At 38.7% G+C, this 22,986-nt stretch overlaps 1 pseudogene; it reads right to left on the bottom strand.

Moving 5' to 3' along the window:
• LOC139720194 (zinc finger protein GLIS3-like) overlaps nucleotides 1–22,986 on the bottom strand; it is a 114,438-nt pseudogene that overhangs the window by 11,138 nt on the left and 80,314 nt on the right.

The raw sequence follows: 22,986 nt of genomic DNA, 5'->3' as shown, positions 1-22,986 counted from the left end.
TAGGTGAAAGCGTGCATAATACGGCCTAAGCCCGTAGCTGCTTTGGCGCTGAAGGTAGCGGTTAAAAAATGACGACAAACTGTTTTGAAAAATTCTGCTCTTGATTGATGAGATCTCTTCCATGATACTGCACTAGCTGGTAAGATCAATTTCACTAGAGTTAGTTGACTGGTTATTTGACAAATTACTTGAAATGATCCTAGTGGGTTCCTTCCATAATGCGCCGTACATAGCTCTTATTTACAACACTTCAATAGGCGTACTTCAGTGACATTTCTCCTTTGATTTCTTCATCTGGGGAATTTTTCTGTATTCCCTATATTTCCAGAATTCCCTATATTTCCAGAACCTTTCAGAGGCACGGTTGTTCCATATCTGTCTTGGATGTAGGGAAAATTTCTGGCAAAGGAGTCAAATTATTTCTCCCTTTCTTTTTTTCCTGCATGTCTACCCAAGCATGCAGCACAATATTGGGTGGAAATAATGCCTAGATACAAATCTATGGGTTCTATTTGAAGGCAGTAGGAGTTAAAGGTATTGTATAGTTTTGGTTGAGACCTAACTTCACGTTTCTAACATTTTTTGGTGAGATAATGAAAAACCTCTTATGAAATGTGAAAGAGGATGTAATTCCAAGAGGAACTCAATGTTTATTTGATGAAAAGTGGTTTTGAAATGGCTGAGATATCCAAAACAGAGTGATCCTAATAAAAGGTTGGACTCATCTGTTATTACAATCGCTTTGTTTTACTTTGTTTTTGGATGTCTCAGCCATTCCAAAACTGATTTTCATCAAATAAACTTTGAATTCCTCTTAGAATGGTACGCTCTGTACTATTTCGTAAGTGGTTTCTTGGTATCTTGCAGAAAGTTAAAAGTCCAATCTTCATTTCCACCAAAACTATACTATCCCTTTAAACTCTTTCTGTGCAAGGGACTTTGAACAGTGCATTAACAATGTGCTAAGTGGCACTGAAAACACACGAAGGGTTAAAGGAAATCCAACACCATGTTAGAATAGGCTTTACTATACAGAGGAAAATCAGACAACTACAATGGCTGCTATGACTTTATCGACAAAACTTGAAATAAATCACAAACTTCAATCGTCTCAAAGGCTTTTCACAAAACTGTGGCATTAGTCGCAACATCCTGTGAAAACCACAGAAAGATATTATCTAACAAGATTCTCACTGACCAGAATATAATATCTCTTCCCAGAATTCCAATTTTTTATGTGAAATCAGTAGGAATGAGTCATATACTTTGCATCAAATCACTGTCGTCTTGTATCAACTTTTGTAGCATTGAGGCATTTGGGTGGAATGGGGCTATTGTGAAAGATTCTCGAGCAAAAACATGATTATGATAATATTCTTGTGCAAAACCAACAAGAGAATTTTGGGAAGTGATGACATCACCCCCTCTCCTAATTTGCATACATCTTTGAGACCAACAGTGAAATGTGGAAAAACTTGCCCCCCCCCCCCCCCCCCCCCCAATTTAAATGATTCCATGACATTTTCTCTCGCAACAATTGCTCCCATGAAATATCTGCACGCTAAGCCAAACATAAATTCTATCCACAAACATAACCCTAACCCTAATCCTCACATCAAACTAAACCTAAAACCCTATGACAACCCTAATCCTAACCCTAAGTCCTTGGAGAAATTTTTGACCAGAGCAATTGTCACAGGAGCGAATGTTGTATCACCAGTTTAAAGAGATGAATATTGAAGTAAATCTACTGTAGCTCCTGCCAAAGTTGAGATGATGGATCACTGACTGCTATGCATTTGTAACTACCACCAGTAATACCAACCAAAGGAGGGCCTTATTACTAATCAGCATTCATGATAATTACAGGATTTCTTGTGGTTGAGAGGGCAACCCTTCCTTTAAGTTAAGCAAAAGTTCTGTTGAACCCTGTCCCAAGCCAAAAGTTAGATGCTCTTTGGGTACCAATGTCTTCAAAGTTAACTGACTATGAGTTAACTTTAAAAGTGAAACTCAATGCTCTGTGTGTACATATCTATTCTCTCTTTCTTTTCTATCTTATATCTAGGTCAAATATTGTACGGATGATGGTGCGTTCTGACTTCAATATATGGAGACTACACTTGTACCGCCTGATAAAATGAAATGCTGATAATGGCATGTAAACAAATGTAAACAAACCATCACACACAAAAAAAGTTCCGGTAATATCTGGCTCTCTTCCAGTTATGATACCACTAAAGACCAGTGATTTGTCTGTAGTGATTAATGGCACACCGTTAAGCAACCGCTTTACGTGGAGAAAGAAAAGCATCTCACACACAAACCACAAACTTTTCAATGTGCTTGAATGTCATCTCCGCATTCACTAAAGAAACTCCTGGGGGTATTAATTATGTGGCGCTGGATTACCTCGACATGTCGCGAACAAATGTGACGACAAAGGAAACCTTGAGTCACGCAGGTTTCGAGAATGTAACCTCCAACCATGAGGTAGTGTAAATGTGCCATTTCTCTTTCTGTAGTTTTCCATTCTCATTTTTTTTCTTCTATGAAGTGAGAAATAAAAGTGAAGGGACTTTCCCTAAATCTCATCCCCATTCCCCCGTTATCCCTGGGGCCAAGGGCAACAGTTAGCCCGGGACATGCCCAGATGCTCCCCGCCATAAGTTGCTGATACTCCACAGCACAAATTGTTCACACTCCGCATTGTAGTAACTCGCGAGCTACCCCCATTGTGCTCATGTGACGCAGTGCGGTAGACATGCTTCTCACTGTCGCCATGGTGATGGTGACAACAGGTATGAGATTGACTGATGCTGAATTTAAAAAAAAAAAGATTTTCCACAAGCATTTCAGGGCATACAAATTTCCACAAACACACATAAAAAGATGTAACATCTACACTGCATTTGGTTCAAGAAATAAAACATTAGTAAAAACATGCAATTGTAAATTAGGAGGATTGTCCCTCAAAATAAAAAGCAAGTGTCTCTAGGAAAGTTTCTGATCCAGAACGATCTGGGGTTCATATTCTGCCTAGTGCATTGATCCTTTAATAGACAAGATGTTTTGTCTACGATAGTAAGGTACACACAAAGTTTTAATCTTTAAAGTTTTAAACTTTGATCATAAGTAGTTTTAAACTATGGCAGGTGTCGTCCAGACGACACCAAATCTTTAAGATCAAACTTCCAAGGAGAGCCTCGCTCAGAAGCTGGAAGAGAAGGGAAAATGTGCTTGATAGAGATGTCACAGAAAAGTTTAAGTTCGTTGATTATTGTGCCAACATGATGCTAAACTAGAAGTGGGGACCACCAGCAACTCACGTACAACACATAAAACGTACGCTATAAAGAAACCTTCAGGTTCTACGCATTGACTAATTTTTAAGATTGCTAATTTTCGCGCATCTACATGGGGCTAAACTACGAGCCAATCATCAAAGATTGGAACGTCAAGCTAATCTTTAATATTAGGAACATTGTGTGAACGCAACTTATGTTTCTTTGACCCAGGTGTACAGATTGGTTCCTGGCAACGTTGGAGTAATGATAATGGCAGGCCCTCTGGGAAGAGCAGCTTTTGAATTGACAAGGCTACCCTGGGTAAATAAGTATCATTATCACTTTCATTAATATCTTTAAATGGAATCTAAGAGCTAGTCTTTGATCAAGGACCTGAGAAAACTCTATCAAGATTCTCCTTCAATCAAACCAGAACACATCCTGGCAACAAAAATTTATCACAGCCATACGATCTCACATTGCATCAGAGTCATTCTTTCTGAATCAAAATCTATACAGCAAACTACCAAAGAAGCAATAATTTACTCTGACAACTCCACAATAGGAAAGAAATAACAAAATATGATGAGGTGTAGTCTACAAAGGACTCAGAGGAAGTGGTAGTGGCCTAATTGGTTGTAGAAAAAAACAACCCAGACAGAAGAATTCAAATATATTTCACAATCTCGATGGAAATGAATTGAGGAATCTCTTATCTGCTGGCAGCCAATATAAGAACGGATCTCTGAATAAAATTCTATTCTGTTAGATAGCTGTTACCAATCCGGTATTGGAGCCAAGTCAAGCCAGAATGCGGTTGATACATGATGTTTTCCCCCGATCCCCATCAACTATGCCCCCTCCTCTTATACAATGTCAAGAAATGACCTCATAGCTCCCCGTAAAAAATAACGTTATTGTGATATGCATTGTTCAGCGAATACAGCCATGAATGGAAAAAAAAAAGTATATTCATGGAAGGTAACCACATTCCAATGGCCATCTTATGTATATTTGTACACACATACAAACACAAACACAACACAAAGAAGAATTTCTTTTGATATAAGATTTTTGAGTGCCTTACCGTTGAAGGGCTTCACATTAAAAATAATAAACATGGCTCATACTGAAAAGCACTATTTTGTCAAGACCTACGTCAAGAACTCAGCCACGCCTAATATCAATATACCTCACAATCTTCTAATCTTTTTTATGCTACAGTCACACAGGGCCGGGTCACAAAACGCATTTGATGCGAGTGAAAATGAGTCAGATTAGTCCCGGAATGGAGGGTAATTTATGCTACAGTCACACACGGCCGGATTTCGAACCAGGTCCATAAAGAATTAAAACCGTATCGACCAGGTTCAAGCCGTAGAGACCCGTATTGACCCGTATCGAACCGTATAAAAATCTGCTTTAAATCCTTTTTTACCCCTATTGACCAGTGTCAACCCGCTTCGACCCGTACTGACCCAGATGTAAACCATGTCATCATCCATTGCATGAAGGCAATGCGGTATACGGCAAGGGTCCATATGGTTTTATGCTGCGGGCTGCAGCGGGTCGATGCGAGTCAATGCGGATCGAACTGGGTCATTTCGGATATCAATAGGGAATTGAAATCCATGAGAACATTTAGAACATGACCAAAAATTTTTCACCGCCGTATCATAGTCGCCGGAATCCATCAGGAATTGACACAGGTTACGATGCGGGTCAATGCGGGTCTCTACGGCTCGAGCCGGGTCGATACAGTTTTAATTCCTTATGGACCCGGTTCTAAATCCAGCCATGTGTGACTCTAGCATTACAGTGCTTACATAGTCTAACCTGCACGTTTAATAGGTGAGAAAGCTGTATTCTAAAGAAGGGACAAGATATGAATAGATATTCATGAGAAATCATGCAAAAAAGGAAATGTGAGCTTATTCTCCAGTCACCTGAAGTCACTATCCTATCTGTAAAGATATTATGATGGAGTATACGTGTCTGGACATGGAATGCCTCCTTTTTAGCAGTAAATACTTTCTGAATTACATCACCCAGGATATAGTATATTATGAGTATCACGTAAGAAACTTCCTCCAAATTAAAGGAAGATTACAATTTTAATTCATGCAAATAAAAAAAAAAACACAGGGGGATTGTCATTTAGCATTCAAATTCATTTTAATAAACAATGGCACATCATACGCAGAGATGTCAGTGATACAATAAGCATAGCTTCACTAAGGCCTGTTGAAACAGAGAATTATATCTACCAGTCAGAGAGTAATAAATCTTTTATCACTCTCTCACTTTCTCTCATATTAACCTGATCTTTTGGTTGAATTTCACTATGATACTTATTCACAGCAATCATTTCAGGACAAAGTCTTCATTTCTTCCTTGCTTTAATTGGTTATATCAAAAAATGTAGATTGCCTCATAAGGCAATAATGTACAGCCAATGTCTTTCTATTTAGTGCTACACTTGCCCATACAGAAGATCATATGTAATTCAAATGTCTCCACCATCTGATTCATGTTGGTGCTTTGAACGCATTCCACTGCCAGGCTTTATACCTGTAGTTCTCTTTCTCTCTCAGGGATGAAAAAAAAAAAGAAAAGAAAAGAAAGAAAAAGTGAAGAAAAGGAGAGAATTGCGTGACAGTGCGCTCCCATCCGAAGCTCCAGATACAGACTCATATTTCCTGACCTTTGACCTTACAAATAGTTTTCTATCTCTAGGATGGGTTGGGGGGGGGGAGTGGGGGAGGGTGGAGGGAGGGAGGGCGGGAGGGGAGAAACAAGAGAATTGCGACACTATTTTGATTCTCGAACTAGTCTGATGTCTGCAGACATTATAAATTCTGGGCTCTGACATGGTCCAAGTGGGCTACGTGGAGGTACAGCACCTTTCTCATTTCCAGGTTTGAAGATTTACACAAGCTTTGCAACCCTTCACGAGATCATTCCAGAACAACGCTTCTATATTACTGTACCTCACCGTCACAAAAAAAAAAAGACAAACAGAAGTACGCTAAAAGTTGTCATCATGCAGTCAAGGAATGAGACTAGTCACATCATGAGTGAGAAGAACAAGCTTTCTCATTTGCATCCTTCACCTAAAATATCCTTCATTTGTGAGTTGAAAAAAGGGCATCAACAGTGTTAAATACTATTTCCATCAAATACATCCGCAATCCAGTCTCCACCGTCCAGTTACGGTATGGTAATGTATTCACAGAGGCTGGTATCAAGACTAAGGGATGAAGATCAAGTATATTGTCTTAACTCTGATTTCTCTATCTCTATTCCACGTGACCCCAGGCTGGCGAAGGTCACGCTGGAAGGCCAGCAACCTCCCTTGAAACCCTAGAGTCAAATTGGGGTCAGGGGTCAAGGGTCAATCATCTCAGCTCCACCCTCAGTCTGTCCAGTATTAACTGCGTGCTTACACAGTTACAACATGACTTAGATCATCTGCACGACCAAAAAACAAATTCATTCTATTACAGTTGACAGTAATGGGTAGACTCAACTCAAACAACAGAGCACAGAAAGTGCCAACAGTCGTGTAAAAAATAGGATTATTTTGGAATTTCAATGATTTGCATGTGACATAAACGCAAACATCTGTCCACTAATGTGTGTTTATAATATGATGGCAATGATTAAAGGTTAAAAGGCGAACGTGAACATGAATGTCTCCTATGAAGTGAGATCTTGAATTTACCTAAGTGTAGGAGTGTGCACAATAACGGGTGATGCTCTGTGTGAGAAGGATGTTGAAATGGATTGACTACGGTAATGAGGCCGATACCCTTTCAAAAATGACATCATGAAAAAAAATTGCACAGATGTCGCTCTGGTCCATCAATCTCTTTGCAATAGATGAAGTTCACTTCTCAATGATTTACTACTTTGCAATTCCTGGTGAAGAATAAAAGTGCCCTGAGTAATGTCACATACTATTAGGTGCCCCATAACTTAACCCGTTGAGGACTAGTCCCTAGTATACTCGGGCATGTGTGTATGGGAAATGCGTGTTGTGGCAAAATCAGTCCGTCCTGAACGGGTTAAGAGCGATAGATAAATGTACAAACCTGAAATAGATACATGTAAGTAGACTGGGCTTCCCCAAAAATTAGCAATCCTCACAAACAACCCTAATGCCACTGACACTAAGTTGACAAAGATTAAAAAAAAGAGAAAGGAAGAAAAAAAATAGAAGAAAAAACTAGATGAAATGAAAAATGGACCCCAAAGGTGCACAAACACTGAATAATAAGTCAAAAACTATTTTTCTACTCAGAAATATTAGTGGTAAGTACGAAGGGATGGGAAAATTTCATTGCAACATTGGAATGATAAAAGAGATTGGGAGAAATTGTGCTTACTAACTCAGGCAAGTCCAAACTAATCCTCCCTGACACATTATTTCTTTGATGATGGTGCATAAATCACAATTATATCCCCTCTACGGGTGAAGATTATCTAGAGGCCACCCCTGTGTAAGCCATATCCAGGGGTAAGTCTTGGTCTAGTTCCGATCCAAAGGTCGGAGAGAGCCCCCTTCGCCGTGCGAAGTAGAGCGAGAGGAAAAGGCCTCCGACTCGGAGCGAAACTCTTTCACCCAAAGCCGCACTGCATTTGTTGACCTACAATGAATGCATCGATTGCGATTCTTTTTGAACAGCAAAATGTTTATTTCGGGGCCGCACGTAGGTGGAAAGTTTGGGAGTTAACGGGGTCATTGTCCCTTGACCCTGCACAGAAGGAACACTGTATCATGCGCGTTGCACGTACCTAAACAGAAAACAAATACTTATCTGTTCCTCCTTCAATTACATTTAATTCACACACAAAAAAGAATTTTTAGGGGGTATATGAAATATAAAATTGCTCTTGCATATCATTTATACAAATTCAATACTCATTTTTTAAGACTAATAAAACAAAAACGATGGGCGCACCCAGCAATGTAACACAAATTTGAGTGAGTGATTTTTTTTTTTCTACATTCACAATCAAATCAGCAAACAAAGGAGGATTGTTTCATAATCACTGTCAGGGACACAGAGCAAAATATGGGAAGTATAGAATAAAGTAATTTGAACCCATGCAAACCATAAAGGCATATCAATATTTCAGTGATACACTGTACCAGGTGAGTGGAAAAACAAACGTTTTTTAGAAACCCCAGATTCAGTAGCAGTCCATGTAATGATACATCATCGATTACATTTGCAACAAACTAACAACAGAAATAGACCTCTTGTGCCTGTTTTTTTAGGTCATGACCGCAAAAGCACTTGAATGTATTTGCTCAGTCCAAATTAGATGTGTTGTTTTGCCGAGTAACCTTCACAGGCTAGCAATTCCTTTTACTACAGGCCCAGTCAATCATCAAGTTAGCCCATTGTGGCCCGCTAACAATGGTTGCTAAATTGATAGCAGGCAAGGTGTATGAAGTGGGCTCAAAACAAACAAGCCTCCACATCAATACACACAGTCATCCATCAAAACTCATTTCAAGCCTGTCTAATCACATTACAACACTCTTCCTTTTTCCCCACTTTTTTCTTTCTTCTTGCAGTTGAATCTTAACCTGTTGAATCCTGAAGTTATTTTTGCAGTAGCAATTACTGTATACGCCGAATATTTCGCGAGGTTTTTATTTTCGCGAATTTCGCGTGTCAGTTGCTATTTGCGAAATTAAAGACACGTGAATATATTGACTCTGATCCCGATGTGGATGTGACGTACGCGTGTACTTTTCTCCATTCAGTACATGACTCCACGATCGCGAATTTAACCACTCATGAAATCGTCGGGAATTCCCGATTCGCAAAAAATTTAGACTCGCAAAATATATGGCATATACAGTATTACCTTGTGCCTATTGAGTTGGCAACTTACTCACATTACAACACTCTTTCTTTTTTTCCTGCTTTTTTTTTCTTTGTTGTTGTTGAATCTTAGGCTGTTAAGTCCTGAAGTAATTTTTACAGCAGCAATTATTATCTTTTGCTCATCAAATTGGCAACTCTGAAATTTATTCCATGTCTTATATTGCAGAAAGGTTAAATGGAGCTGGTTATATTCATTACATTTGGGAAAAAAAGGACATAACTAGTGATACAAAATACTGCCACTTTGAGACAGGACAAGAAAAAAAAGACACCTTTAATATTCTAAGACATGCTGCCAATTTAAGGATCAGTTACAAAGCAAGTGATTACAAGGTTTCACATAATTCTGAAAAAAAAATAATGATAACTAGTGATACAACTTTAACTTGGTCTAACTTTAAGGCGATTTTCTCACATGAAGCAGTGAGTTGCAAGCACAAGCTTGCAGCGCAGGTGACAACATTTTTTTTTTTAATTACTCAGATAAGACGTATAGTTTGCTTAGAATCAAGACTGTAAAAATAAGATTGTATTAAATCAGGTTAGAATTACCCAACATTCAGATAGATACATTAGTCTCCAGCAAATGGCATTTTACACAATAGCTGTATCAAGACCCCATGAGCTACCATAACCAATTAAACAAGCAATTTTTCATAAATGTTATACCATCAAACATACATCAACCACATATATACTCAAAGAGTGCTCGGTTTGTCAGTAGAATTAAAAATGAGGTCATATTAAAGCTTTGCCTCACATGAAGATGTTTTATAGATCAAAGCATTCAGATTTTAAAGAAAAAAAAATGAATTAATGAATAAATGTGAAGCTGTAATTCAGCAGGAATGGTTTGGCTGAATGTAATTGGAACAGCACGAGTGAAGAGCTGTGATGTGAGCTTGCTTTCAGACACACTAAAGTGCCTTAATTGGCCTCAAATGGATATTTCTAAAGACATTCATTATCAAGTTTGCATTTTGCCACTTGTAAGGGTTAAATGGCCATCTTATCTCCCTCCTGCTTTGGACTTTGTGATTGTTGGTGAATGCACGTCATTTCAGCTAAAAAAGCCAATACACCTGGTAGTGATTAACCTGAAAAAAAAATGAGAAAATCTCAAAATTTCTGATCGTTTTCTTTTGAATGTCTGACAGTTTCTTGAATTGCCCGACAATAAAGGGATGTGGTTTCATTTTTTGAGGTAAGAGATATATTATGACCAGATTTAATGCTCTGATGGTCCCCCATGTGATCACTCATTACAATGCTACAAAGGCCACATTTCTGTCTGACAAAACCAATCAAAATAATGTCTGAACACTGCGCGTTAAAGATAAACTTCGCCTGTCTTTTGCAGGGACTGTCAAGTATCCATTATAAAATGCCAGCTTTTGAAGCCACCAAATGCAAGTTTCAACCTTCCCCACAATGTATAAAGACTAACTGATTTTCAGATACTCTATGTTTAAAATTTACCTCAACCATCTTCCAAACAATAGGGCAACTCACACTTAGAGTGAACATCTCAACACCAGAAAAATCACATTTCAGTGAAATTGTGAAAGAAACTGTGCTAAAAGAAACAAAACGTCGCAAAAAAAAATGCAGAGAAGGGGGTGACGTCTGTTTTTGTTTCTTTGTTTGTTTGTTTTAGATTTGGGATGAGTATGTTCACTGCAGAGTAATTACAATTTGTGTCACATGTTTTCTGCCTCCTACTCTCAGCTAAGGAACCTAAGATAATCAGCAAGCAGGGCAGACTATTTGTCAACATCACTTAACAGTTGAGATTTGTCCCCGGTGTCATGTACTTGCAATTTGTATGCTGCAAGATGACTGGAATGTTTTAACGTTGAAATTCACAATCTATGGAAAATCTGTTCATTCAGCTGCACGCTGCACCTTTTGAGAGTATTTGAAAAGAATTAAAAAGATGAGCTAAAAATTATAGATAGCAAAAAAAACAAAACAAAACTTTGAGTTTTGAGATACCAGCCATCACTACTTTACATGTTATTCTTCTGACTGCTTCGAAGAGTCTAGTTACAGTTCCAGGAACAACTGGCAGATTACAGCAGCACATAACTCAAATATTTTTGTTCCACAGATAAAATCCTTCATCACCCCTTCAATTTTCTTTTTTTTTTCTTGTGCTTTGCCTACAAGTGGCCCAGTTCCATACCAATGATATCAATACTTAGAGCAAGGGGACAAAAAGGGAGTCGGGAGAGAGAGAAGGCAGCATAAAACAAGTTGAAGTACTAAAATTTCATTGACATTGGATACAGGTCAATGCCTGAAAGGAGAGACAATATTTCACAGCGCAAAGGAGAATTTGACAGAGTAATGCAGAGACTCAGGAGTAACTGTGTCATTGGTAGAAACTCGGGAAAAAAAATCAAAGATTGAGAGAAGGGGAAGATGACTGCAACTCCATGATAAATGATAGATAGATCGAGAGAGAGAGAGAGGGAAAAAATTAAAGTAGATGGGGGTGAGAGAAGATGACCTCAATAAATGTGCACACCCACTCAAAAAGAATGCAAGATGGGTACGACTTCGGAACAAGTTGGCCAAACTGAATGCAGGTAGGACAGGATGTGGGAAGACAGGTGGCACAGAAAAAAAAAAAACAACCTCCTTTCCTCATTCGAAGCAAAAAATTTCTATACATGTGAAAGTTTGGTATTATGGGCACATTTGGATGTAGAAAATTTGAAATAGAAACCATAATATATTCTGAAGATGGAAAGTTACTTGATTGAATGATTTAGTGTTTAAAAAAAGCTACTTGATAAAAGTTAGAAGTCAACAATATCAACAACAGGAAGTGGTATCTATGGCCCTCATTTTTCAAGTCATTTGTTCAGTAATACTGTCTCTCTGAGATTCTGGTTAATGCTGATATTCCCCCTGTTCAGACACAAGCCAATTTATACCAAAACTCGATAAAGAAACGACGTATAAAGAATCATCGTATAGCCGACAGACCGTTCAGAAGCCAATTTCGATTATTCCGGAAAAACGTTGTATAGATGTGCAGTTTCTCACTGCGCATGTTGTTATGGTCTTGAGTGACAGTTACAAAGTCACCTTTCGTGTGCGCTCCCATTAAGCCACGCCCAGTTATACTTTTCTATGGTCGCCATACGTTCAGACGCACAATGGACACGATGGAATGCTGATTCGTTATCAAGTTCTAGTTCGAAACTATGCTCTGACCATAATGTCGCCATACATCGTTTCGTTTGTCAGCGTTAAGACGTATAAATTCATCGTATTTTACATTTACAAGCCAACAATACATGCTAAACTTGTCAGATCAAATCAGCTGTCAAGAGGGACATGTGTAGGAACAGTGGGAACAGGTATTGTTACCAAATAATGAATGTAACTTCATCACAGAGGGCACACAGCCACCATTAGAATAACCTTTATAACCTGCATCTGAGGCTGAACATGAAATAACAAAAGTGATTGAGCTTAAAGGGACTGTACAGTACTAGTTGATGTGGGAATTCATGTTTTGAACATTCCTAAGTGAGATAATGAGAAACCTCTTATGAAAATATGAAAGAGCATGTACTTTTAAGAAGGATTCAGCATTTATTTGATGAAAATTGGTTTTCAAATGGCTGAGATATCCAAAAAAGCGATAATAATAAAAGGCGACAGGCCACGCCTTTTATTAGGATCTCTTTGTTTCACCTTGTTTTTGGATATCTCAGCCATTTCAAAACCGATTTTCATCGAATAAACTTTTGAAACCCCTTAGAATTGCATGCTCTTTGACATCTCATATAGTGGTTTCTGAATATCTCGCAAAATGTTAAAAGCTAAATCCTCACCTCAACCAGAACTGTACACACCCTTCAAAAACCACAACAATAACTGTTGACACCTGGTAATATGCTATGGCTGACACAGTATCTTTTACACATCATCATAATACTGGAATTCTATCCATAATCCCTTGTAATGATACACTGACGTGTAGCATTGCTTCATCAGTAATTGCATACAGGGCGTGAGTGTTTTATTTTCTTTTTATGAACAGTTATCCTATTCAACCCCAAAATGGAGAAGGGGGCCTATCTATTTACAATCAAACAATGGCTCTCAAAACAGATATTTATCACTTGTCAGGAGAGACTACTGCAGAAGATGGATGGCAGAAATTTTTCTAAGGTCAAAACCTTAAGTTATTTTTGCACCCCCCCCCCCCAAAAAAAAAGGGGGGGGGGAGGGGTTAGAAAATTGCTTGTATCTACAACTTTATTCAATTACAACTTTATCTATTCTTCTGTACCAGAAGCAGTTTCATACCTTCCAGTGGGAAGTTCAGGCACGGGAATAAAATAACACACTGGTTTGCACACTTTGTGAGATATTGGTGGTGTTATTGAATTAGATCAGAAAGTTTTATTACCCCCTTCTTTCTATTTAGGAAAACATGATCCTTACAATCTCTCCTGTTTGTTCTTTTTTTGCGGGATCGACCTGGCACTTTCAGTGTTTAGTTTTCATCATATGTGCATGCTTTTTCTCATATTGAAATCATTCACAGTCGATGCTGGCTGGATCTGCCACTTTTAATAAAAGGATGAGTGAATGAAGGAGTGAATGAATGAAGGAGTGACTGATTGTATGAAAGAATGAATGTATGTATGAATGATTGTATGAATGAATGAATGAATGAATGTATTGTATGACTGAATGAATGATTGTATGAATGAATGATTGTATGAATGAATGAATGATCGTGATGTATGAATGAATGAATGATTGTATGAATGAATGAATGAAAGAATGAATGAATGATCGTATGAATGAATGAATGATCGTATGAATGAATGATTGTATGAATGAATGAATGAATGAATGAATGAATGATCATATGAATGAATGAATGATCGTATGAATGAATGAATGATTGTATGAATGAATGAATGAATGAATGATTCTATGAGTGAATGAAAACATCGAAGAATGACTGCAATATAAGAGGATGTTTGGTTAATATGATAACCCTCCACGGTATCTTACACAAGACCCAGGATATTTAGTCAACCTTTCAACAGGAACCCTATTCCCCCATCATTTGATCATAAGAAAAAAGGACTGTCATTTCTCATTGTCATATTTTTTTCAAGAGCAGCTCAGAAAAAAAAAATAGAAACAAGTCAAAAGGCATTAGAAAGAACCTGAAAGGCATTAGAAAGAACCTAAAAGATGAATGCAAGAGGTATTAAGCAGAGGGGTGAGGGTTGAGGTGTGAGTTTTCTTCAATTTTGTCTCCCTCAACAAATGAAATTTGTAAAATCGCAACTGCTGATCTATGATTTTCACAAATATGGCACAAAATTTTTGTCTCCCTCTACAAATTTCATTGGCAGAGGGAGACAAAATTGAAGAAAACTTACACCTAAACCTAAAAGATGTAAGAATCAGCAAGGGCTGCTGCATCCCATATGATAAAATATTCTCGCAACTTTACTATGGTTTATTCCGTCAGGGTTTTAGTTTCATTTTTATCTTTTTTTTGGGGGGGGGGGCTAAATCTAAACCTATATGAAGACATTCCTCCCCTTCTGCCAATGATAATTCTTTATATCAGAAACTCTTAAACCTTACAGAGCAGTCTGTTTTATGTGAACATGTTACAAAAATGTGAATAACATATGACATATATATACATATTACTACAAAACCTGAAACATTAATGGCATGAAACTTTCGCAAATTGCCGCAGGCACTCAATGCATTGTGTAAACAAAACTTCTCACATACATTTTACTTTCATGAATCTTAGGTCCTCACAAAATTTGCAAAACTTTCATGCATGTGAAATTTTCTGATTTTACAGAAGATCAATCATATCTGTATGAGGGTAAAAATCAGGGATTTGATTCTACTTCTTTTCTACTGAAAAACTAGCTTTGATGTGGATTATATCTTTAATCTCTGCTCCCTGATTTGCAAAAAAAAAAAAAAAGAAAAAAACTATACAGAAAAAAATTCGACACAAAAGAAGACCTACATTTGACTTTGAGATGATCACATATGCAGTGTAAATATCTTGGAGGGAAATACTGTTCTAACTGTACATGGACACAAAAGAAATGTTTCACCCCGAGGATATGACACCTGTCTGATGAATCCAGTGTTATAACTGAAAAGTCGTTTTCAAGCGCTACAAGATGCATTGTCTGCGACTGACAACAGATACAACAGTCTCATCATTCTTTGCCTCATCCCATTCTTCAGCCTCTCTTCTCTCTCTCAAACTAACTCCAAAGTGACTATGTGGTGCGCATATAATGCCACCGTCTGTGTTCTATGTCCCGGTATCAAGAGGCAACAATCGCGGCTTTAAAGCTCGTCTGCATGAATGGGATCCACGAGTCACGAACAAGGGGATCGCCTGGATCACGGCCGAAAAGAGAAAACTCTTGAAGAGCCACAACCCCATCAATTCAGCTCAGCTCCTATTCAGTCAGCTTCCCTCCAAAAGTGGATACGGAGTTCAAAATCCGTGTCGCCAACTCAGGTGTGAGGAGGTGTAGCAAGCACGACCCTGAAGAAGCTGAATGAGGTGATACCTGGGTTACCGATAATCGGGTCGAAAGCATCTTCAACTTCACATTTGACTATGAATGCCATCAAAAGAACCTCCATAGGGTGGCCGATGACATTGATACGGCACAAAGGTGACATACGGGTATTAAGAAGCAAAAGAGAGAGAAAGGGGAACGGGCGTCTGGAGAAAAGAAACTCAACTCAATTCAACTCGGCAGTCATCTGCCTAATCAGCTGGAAAGGGACGTGCTCAGAATCACGTATCAAATTGACGTCAGATCACGACTAGATATGAAATGCGTGTGTGTCGATAAGTGAAGCCCAGACAGTGACTTGATGGTGTATTAGGTTAATGAAAACGACAAACAGTAGACACTGTAGTCAATAGTTACAATCAGCACTACTGTGGAAAACAATGCTACGAGAACATCTCTCCATGCCCACCTAACAAAAGTCATTTCTAAGTAATCAAACAAAGAGATCAATACTCAGCTTCAATGAATCCAAATAGGATTCATTTTCTTGTTTAACAGAATAACAATTCAGTTAGGTTTGCTCTCATCAGCTTAATTTATCCATTTCACTGCACAAAATAAATAGATGTTTTTACAGATCATACACAGATTGTTAATGCTTCTAGGAGCATTAAAAACAAATAATTTTGGGGATAAAACATTTCTTTTCCTGGAATAACATAGCAGTAGCATTCAGTTCAGCAGCAGAATACCACAATTAACCGCAGACCCTGGCAACTCTCAAAACTCATTAAAAAAGATGCTACAAACTCAGCTACCGACTATTTTGGGGAGGGGATTAGGGTTAACTCTTGCATGCTCTGAGTGCCAGCTGGAACTGCGAACCTCACAGCGCTGTGTACACTGTCCTAAGTCCCTGGTACAGGAAAGGTTAATCTAATATTCCATTTCACTCCACATTTGGGTTTACTTCAGATAAGAAGTTATTTGAAGTTTCAGGGCTTCAGAATGTATCACCCAATACTGATTACAATCATAAATGATAAATGAGCTGAGGGAATGACCACATCAGCTTGATACTGCAAAATTAAGCTTGTGCACCAAAAGGGAAAGAAAAATCACAAAAATCAATGTCTTTGAATGAGCAAAAAAGGGTAATATCTACTATGTATCTGTTGCAAGACAATGGCCTTCTCCCGTGTGAATCTGAGATATTGCTGGTACCAGATGTATGCTACGATGGTTTGGTATGGTTTGATTTGGTCCAATTTGGCTTGGTTTGGTTTAGTTTGATTTGGTAGTTTAGTTTGGTTTGGATTGGTATGATTTGGTTCAGATTGGCTTGATTTAGAGAGGTGATAACACAACAGATTTCCAATGCTTAGCTGGGAAATCTGTTAAGTACAGGGCTTTATGGTTTGATTTGGTCGAGGATGGCTTGGTTTGGTTTGATTTGATTTGATTTGGTTTTGTATGGTTTGGTTTAGTTTGATTTGGTAGTTTGGTTTGGTTTGGATTGGTTTGGATTGGCATGGATTGGTCTAGATTGGTATGGATTGGTATTGATTAGTATGATTTGGTTCAGTTTGGCTTGATTTGGCGAGATATCACAAGAGATATCTGATGTCTGGCTGGGAAATCTGTCACGTACACCCAACAACGGGTATTGTGTGCCATGCCACACTCCCTTTCAATCCACTACTTACCTTGGTCTTTCTCCTGCTAGTTCATAATTCATTTTGCCCCTTCAACCAGCCTCTTTTCAAAGAGTCTTTTGCTTTGCTTCTCCCTTCTTCTAGTTTTTTTTGTTCCCATCCCATCTTTGACCCCGCTTTCTGTTCTGCCACGTGCATGTTGCTAGTGATATCAATTGTTTTCTGCATTGCTTCATATTCTCAGGTCTCCCCCCCCCCCCCCGAAAAAAAGGAGGGATTTAAGCCGTCTGAATGGGGAACAAGTTGTCAGCCATTGAAGTACGAGACTTAAATGTCTCAGATTCACATCCCTTCAGACATTCTATGCAGCCTGTGAGTTACAAGAATGAATCTACCTTGTCTCAGTTTAGTTCTTTTCTTCTTTTCAAAGACAATTCTTTCAAAATCTCCTCTTCTTAGGGGGTCTACATGTTTGACTTTTTCTTTCTCATCATTTTAAGATTAATCCCTCGTGAGAAAGGTGGGAAAAATTCAAGACTTTTCATGCCACAATTCACACGCATAATGACATAAAGATAAATGTAGAAATAGAAAGAAAAACTATAATCGCTGTATTCTGGTCTCTTGTTAGACTTGTCTGAAGGAATATGAACAGAAGAGTTTTAGGCCTCTTCATTGAATGCAAGCTGTCACAATCACAATTAAGAATCTGAAGGTTTCACAGCCGATAGATTTTATGACCATCTTTTACATTTAGCTGTGGCAATTCACATGTACGACATGTAGACACTACCTGAGGTATTTGCGGTCACGGATATTGCTTGATATTCACAACCACTAAATTCTACCTTAGACAATTTTAGCATAACAAACTCTGACTTAATGATAATGATTATGAAAGACATTTTTTTTTGGTTTCCTCTCCAGACAGCTTTGATGATTTCACACAAAACTGACGTACTATTACTCCTGCCCACACTAAAACAAGGACAAATACTGATCATACAGGTATCAGCCCAATTGCTTTTAGTTGATAAATGTAATACGGTGAAATCAAACAAATTTCACTTTCACTTCGAATTTTCCAACTCACTACAAAGTTCAGGATTGGACATGAAAAACATTATTGCCATTGCAATGATACCTCCAATCTCCATTCTGCAAATGTAATCATCATCATCATCACCAGCTCTGACAAAATCATTCCCAACTTCCAACGGCTATATGTATTACAATTTATGTGGCACACCATCTCCAATCTCCAATTTCCATCACTATCTTCAATGCACACTGTTTCTATTCTGTTTCCATCATTACCTTTAATGCACTGTTTCCAATTTCCAATTTTCATCACCACCTTTAATGCACTTTCTTCAATTTCCAATTTCTATCACTGTTCCCAATGTACATCATCATCAAATTCTAATACCTAATACTGTTTCCAATGCATACTTTCTCCAATTTGAAAATCTCAAATTGCAATTACCAAATTCAAACAGCATTATCAACTCTAGTCTCAAACACCAATCTCCAATTTCCATCAGCATCAATGTGCCCGTCATCTCCTTTGTCTACCCCTTCTCCATCCCCTCCTTCCCCCCCCCCCCAATTTTCAAACTGCATTCCCAACTCCAGTCTCAAACATCAATCTCCAATTTCCACCACCATCTGTGTGCCCACCATCTCCTCCCTCTACCCCTTTCCCCTCCCCCTACATCCTCATCCTCTCCCTCCCCCCCCCCCTCCTTCCTTCCACCTGATCTGGATGCACTGCCTCACCTGGAGTGTGTATTGCAGGGGGCCTTGGCTTGAGAGGAATGTTGCTGAAACCGGAGGGTATCCTCCGGGGCGGGAGGGCTGGCGGGAATGTTCTTCTTGTTGTCAGCATCGCGGGATGAGCAGGGAAGTTCCTCCTATGATTGTTGCAGGTGAACAAGGTTATGACATAACACAATGACTTTTATTACTGGTGGCAGCATTACATTGAGGAAGTTTGAGGACTTTGTATCATAGAGGAAGGGATGGATGAGGTGCATCATGTTCAAGAGATTCTCTTCAACATGAGTACAGAGTATCCTTCTTCATCGTTCTCCATTATATCTTGTATCAGAGTCTCTTGCTCACACACTGCTTTTTATGTGGGATGACTTGCACGGACCGATACCAGCCACTGCTTAAGAGGGAGCCCCACTTAAACTTGAGTAAACGTTGTCTCCCGACTTCTCCCAAGTATGCAGAGGCCTCCATAGAGCCTTCAGCATTCTGCATACCACCACTGGGCCTTCGGCAGATATAGGGTGCATTGTACCTCATAACATGGCAAACAACTTCTCCACTTTTGAATTTTCTGTTGTACTCGACCACACATAACATAATACCATCTCATCAGAATCCCACCATATCATGATACATCAAATGCTCTATTCTGTTTATCTTTTGTTGTTCATTTAAGAGCAACGGAATACTTAAAGTTGCAGCACTACAAGAACATGTAATTGGAAGTAAATTGAGCAGTCATGCAGTTGAGTAAAATCTCAAAAATAATTCCTGTCATTATCGAGAAAGATGATGATACTACCACCAACAGTATTTCATAAACTTTGCTCTTGAGGACTGCATATGTGACCCGCTACAACAAAAGGATCCCAAAGTTGGGGGAGGTTAATTTTCTGAAAATGACATGACATTAGGGTATTCCCTTGCTCTTCCACTTTAATTTCCTATATAACACGACTCTGTGCTCAGTTGCAGAGATTTCGCTGATTTTATTAGAGCATGTCAAGTGGTTTAGGAAATCAGCGATTCAAGAAAAGCGACCTTCGAAGTTTCCCTCCTGACACAATCATGATCACGAGGTCACCTCTTGAAAATGGAAGGTATGCTCTCAGCAACCTCCGTGATGTTCATTCAAGCTTAGCATCAGCGACCAATCAGTAACCACGATGCCGCACACTGACAATGAGATCACTCCCTCATTGCTAGGGATGGAGTCTATCTGTGGTGCTAAATCCAAATCTTCAGACATGTTTCTATTCCGTTGAAAGTCGGAGAATCATGGCCTAGAAAAACACTAACTTCTTTCCATTCCTTGATCATTTAGCTTTCAAATTTTGGCAGATGACAGATGACACATTAGACTACAAAATTATTCAAAAAACAGAAATCCGATGATTTTGACCGATTTTGATAATCTGACTTCAAATTTAATTTTCTCCGTTCAGCCTTTTTTGTGGCAGGTCACATATTCTATCTATATAGATCTTTCATTTGGACCAGTTACCATTCCTGGCAGACCAAATCAGCCCCAAGCTCTCACCTCTCCTGCTGGATTTCTAGAGACTGTGTGGTGGCAATGTTGTGCGGACTTCCCTGCAGACTGTGCACCGGTGAGGCGTGGTTGCTATAGCTGTTCACACCGTCGCCGTGTCGCTCCTGCTTGAATGCCCACTTGAATACATTCCTGAACAGAGATAGAAGCAATATCATATCATCTACTCATATCATCACTCATCCAACAAAAAGAGACTAAAGAACCCCACATGATTTGAAGCTGTTGTGTGATTCCTTCTTGTGAGATGCATTGGACACCAATTACCACAAAAATATTCCAGCGGTAATATATACTACTAAATATATACTAGTAAAATATATACTACTATTAAATATATGAAGAATTGTTCACAAAAACCGATAAGTCCATATTTGCCAAATGGAGATATTTGCGATCAAAGGTCAAGAAAAATAAAGAGAATAATAAGAAATTTTTTGCTTCTTTTGACCATAACTTCAAAAATTTACCTTTATATGTAGTGACCAATATATCATTTGAAAGGTATTATTTTGCACTTTATGACAGAGACCTTACTTCAAAATCTTCAAAAATGGACTTATTGGTTTTTGCGAACAAACTCTTCATATGACTAAAATATATACCACTAAAATTTATACTACTAAAATATATACTACTAAATATAAGAAATATTCCAGCGCTATATCCATACTACTAAAAATCATTCATTACATTTTTTTTTTTTTTGTGGGGGGGGGGGGGGGGGGGGGAGAAAAAAAAAGCAATTATCCTCCATTCTAATAAAATGATGCTGACTTTCATCTAACACTATCACGATGAAAGGGAGGATATGCCATTCCAACACTGAAACCACTTACCTGGATACATGTCAGATGAAGTACCAGTCATAGATGAGTGGGGTGACCGTCCCAGCCGGCTATCACTAAGCTCTAGCGGGCTATCGCCATGACTTAAAGGATGCAGGGGTTGTATCGTCAGACACTCCCCAAGAATATCGCCGTGAAGAAATTCTTCCCTTGTCCGTATCTGTAAGAGAGGCAAGTTTTGAAACGGGAAAATTTATGGAATAATTTGCATTGGTGGTTTGTTTTCATGTTTTTATCTATTTTCTTGTTTATAACGTGGTATCATGGTATCATCAGGTTTTATAAACATTCAAGGTTGAAATCTATTGCCTGAACTAAGAGAGGGTCAAAATTAACTTCAAAGCAACACTTGAGAAGGTAACAAAAAAGTAGTGGGAAGAGTGGCAGTCCAAAAACCTGGAGTTTTCTTCCCATTCTGAACTTACATCACTTGCATATTCAGCTCCAAACCACACATGAAGATCCCATCTTTAAAGTATGATTTTTTTTTTTAAACCTTTGCCTATGAAAAACTTACTAGTGAAAAAAAAAAGAATTATGCATTTAAACTTTTTCGAACATAGGCACAAGATATGGTTACTTTCATTTATATCCCATACATGTTTGCAGATTGTGGACCAGGTATGTGTGATATGCATGCGTTACCAACCATTATTGTTAATACAAAGTGGATGATTTTGGTGAAGGGTTTTTCCACCAGCTGAAATGATGACTCCAAAATTCCAAGTCTGTTTGATTGTTTCAAATTGGGACTTTGCCAGCACAAATGGGGAGCACTTTTCTGCCTAATCAAATTTCCTCCCGAAGTGAAAATTTATGGGTCGGGTGACCTTGCTTTTTTTAGACAAATTTCCAGCACAGAAAAGGTGTTCAGAAATTATCTAGGATATTCATTAAATGCATTAAGCAATAACTATATATGGAAACTAGACAGAAGCATGAACAATACATAATCTCCACCTGCTGTGGGATGCACAATGGCGGAAGAACCACAGTGGTAGCTAAAATGTCACGGAGTCATCTTCTTGGAAATGGTATCTATTATCGAAATAGGGATCTTCCTTTTTGAGGGAGATGAAGTTCTAGATTCCCAGTGGAGGCTCGGGAGGATGGATGGATTAACCCATCCACTACTAGAATCCGGCATCCCTGGAGACTGTGAACTAGACCTTCCTGCTTCCAGTAAGAGAGGGGTTATAGATGAGCATCCCTGCCCCTCATAGGCCCACCACAGTCTATCAACATGTGAGCCATTGTGCAATCTGACCCCGGAGTCAAAGGTTATCTTCAACAGTGAATTCCTTCAGCATGGTAAACAAGCAGCATTACCTCTGCTGTTCTTCCAGCTCCATGCTGCGAATGTCAGACGACTGCTGGTATTAGTGGTAGCGAGGTGTCATCAATTGTA

Source organism: Diadema antillarum, unplaced genomic scaffold (assembly GCF_040938485.1).
Source record: "Diadema antillarum isolate AM-2024a unplaced genomic scaffold, OU_Dant_1.0 scf00000010, whole genome shotgun sequence".
Classification (NCBI taxonomy): domain Eukaryota; kingdom Metazoa; phylum Echinodermata; class Echinoidea; order Diadematoida; family Diadematidae; genus Diadema; species Diadema antillarum.
This window is presented reverse-complemented; position numbering and strand designations above follow the sequence as displayed.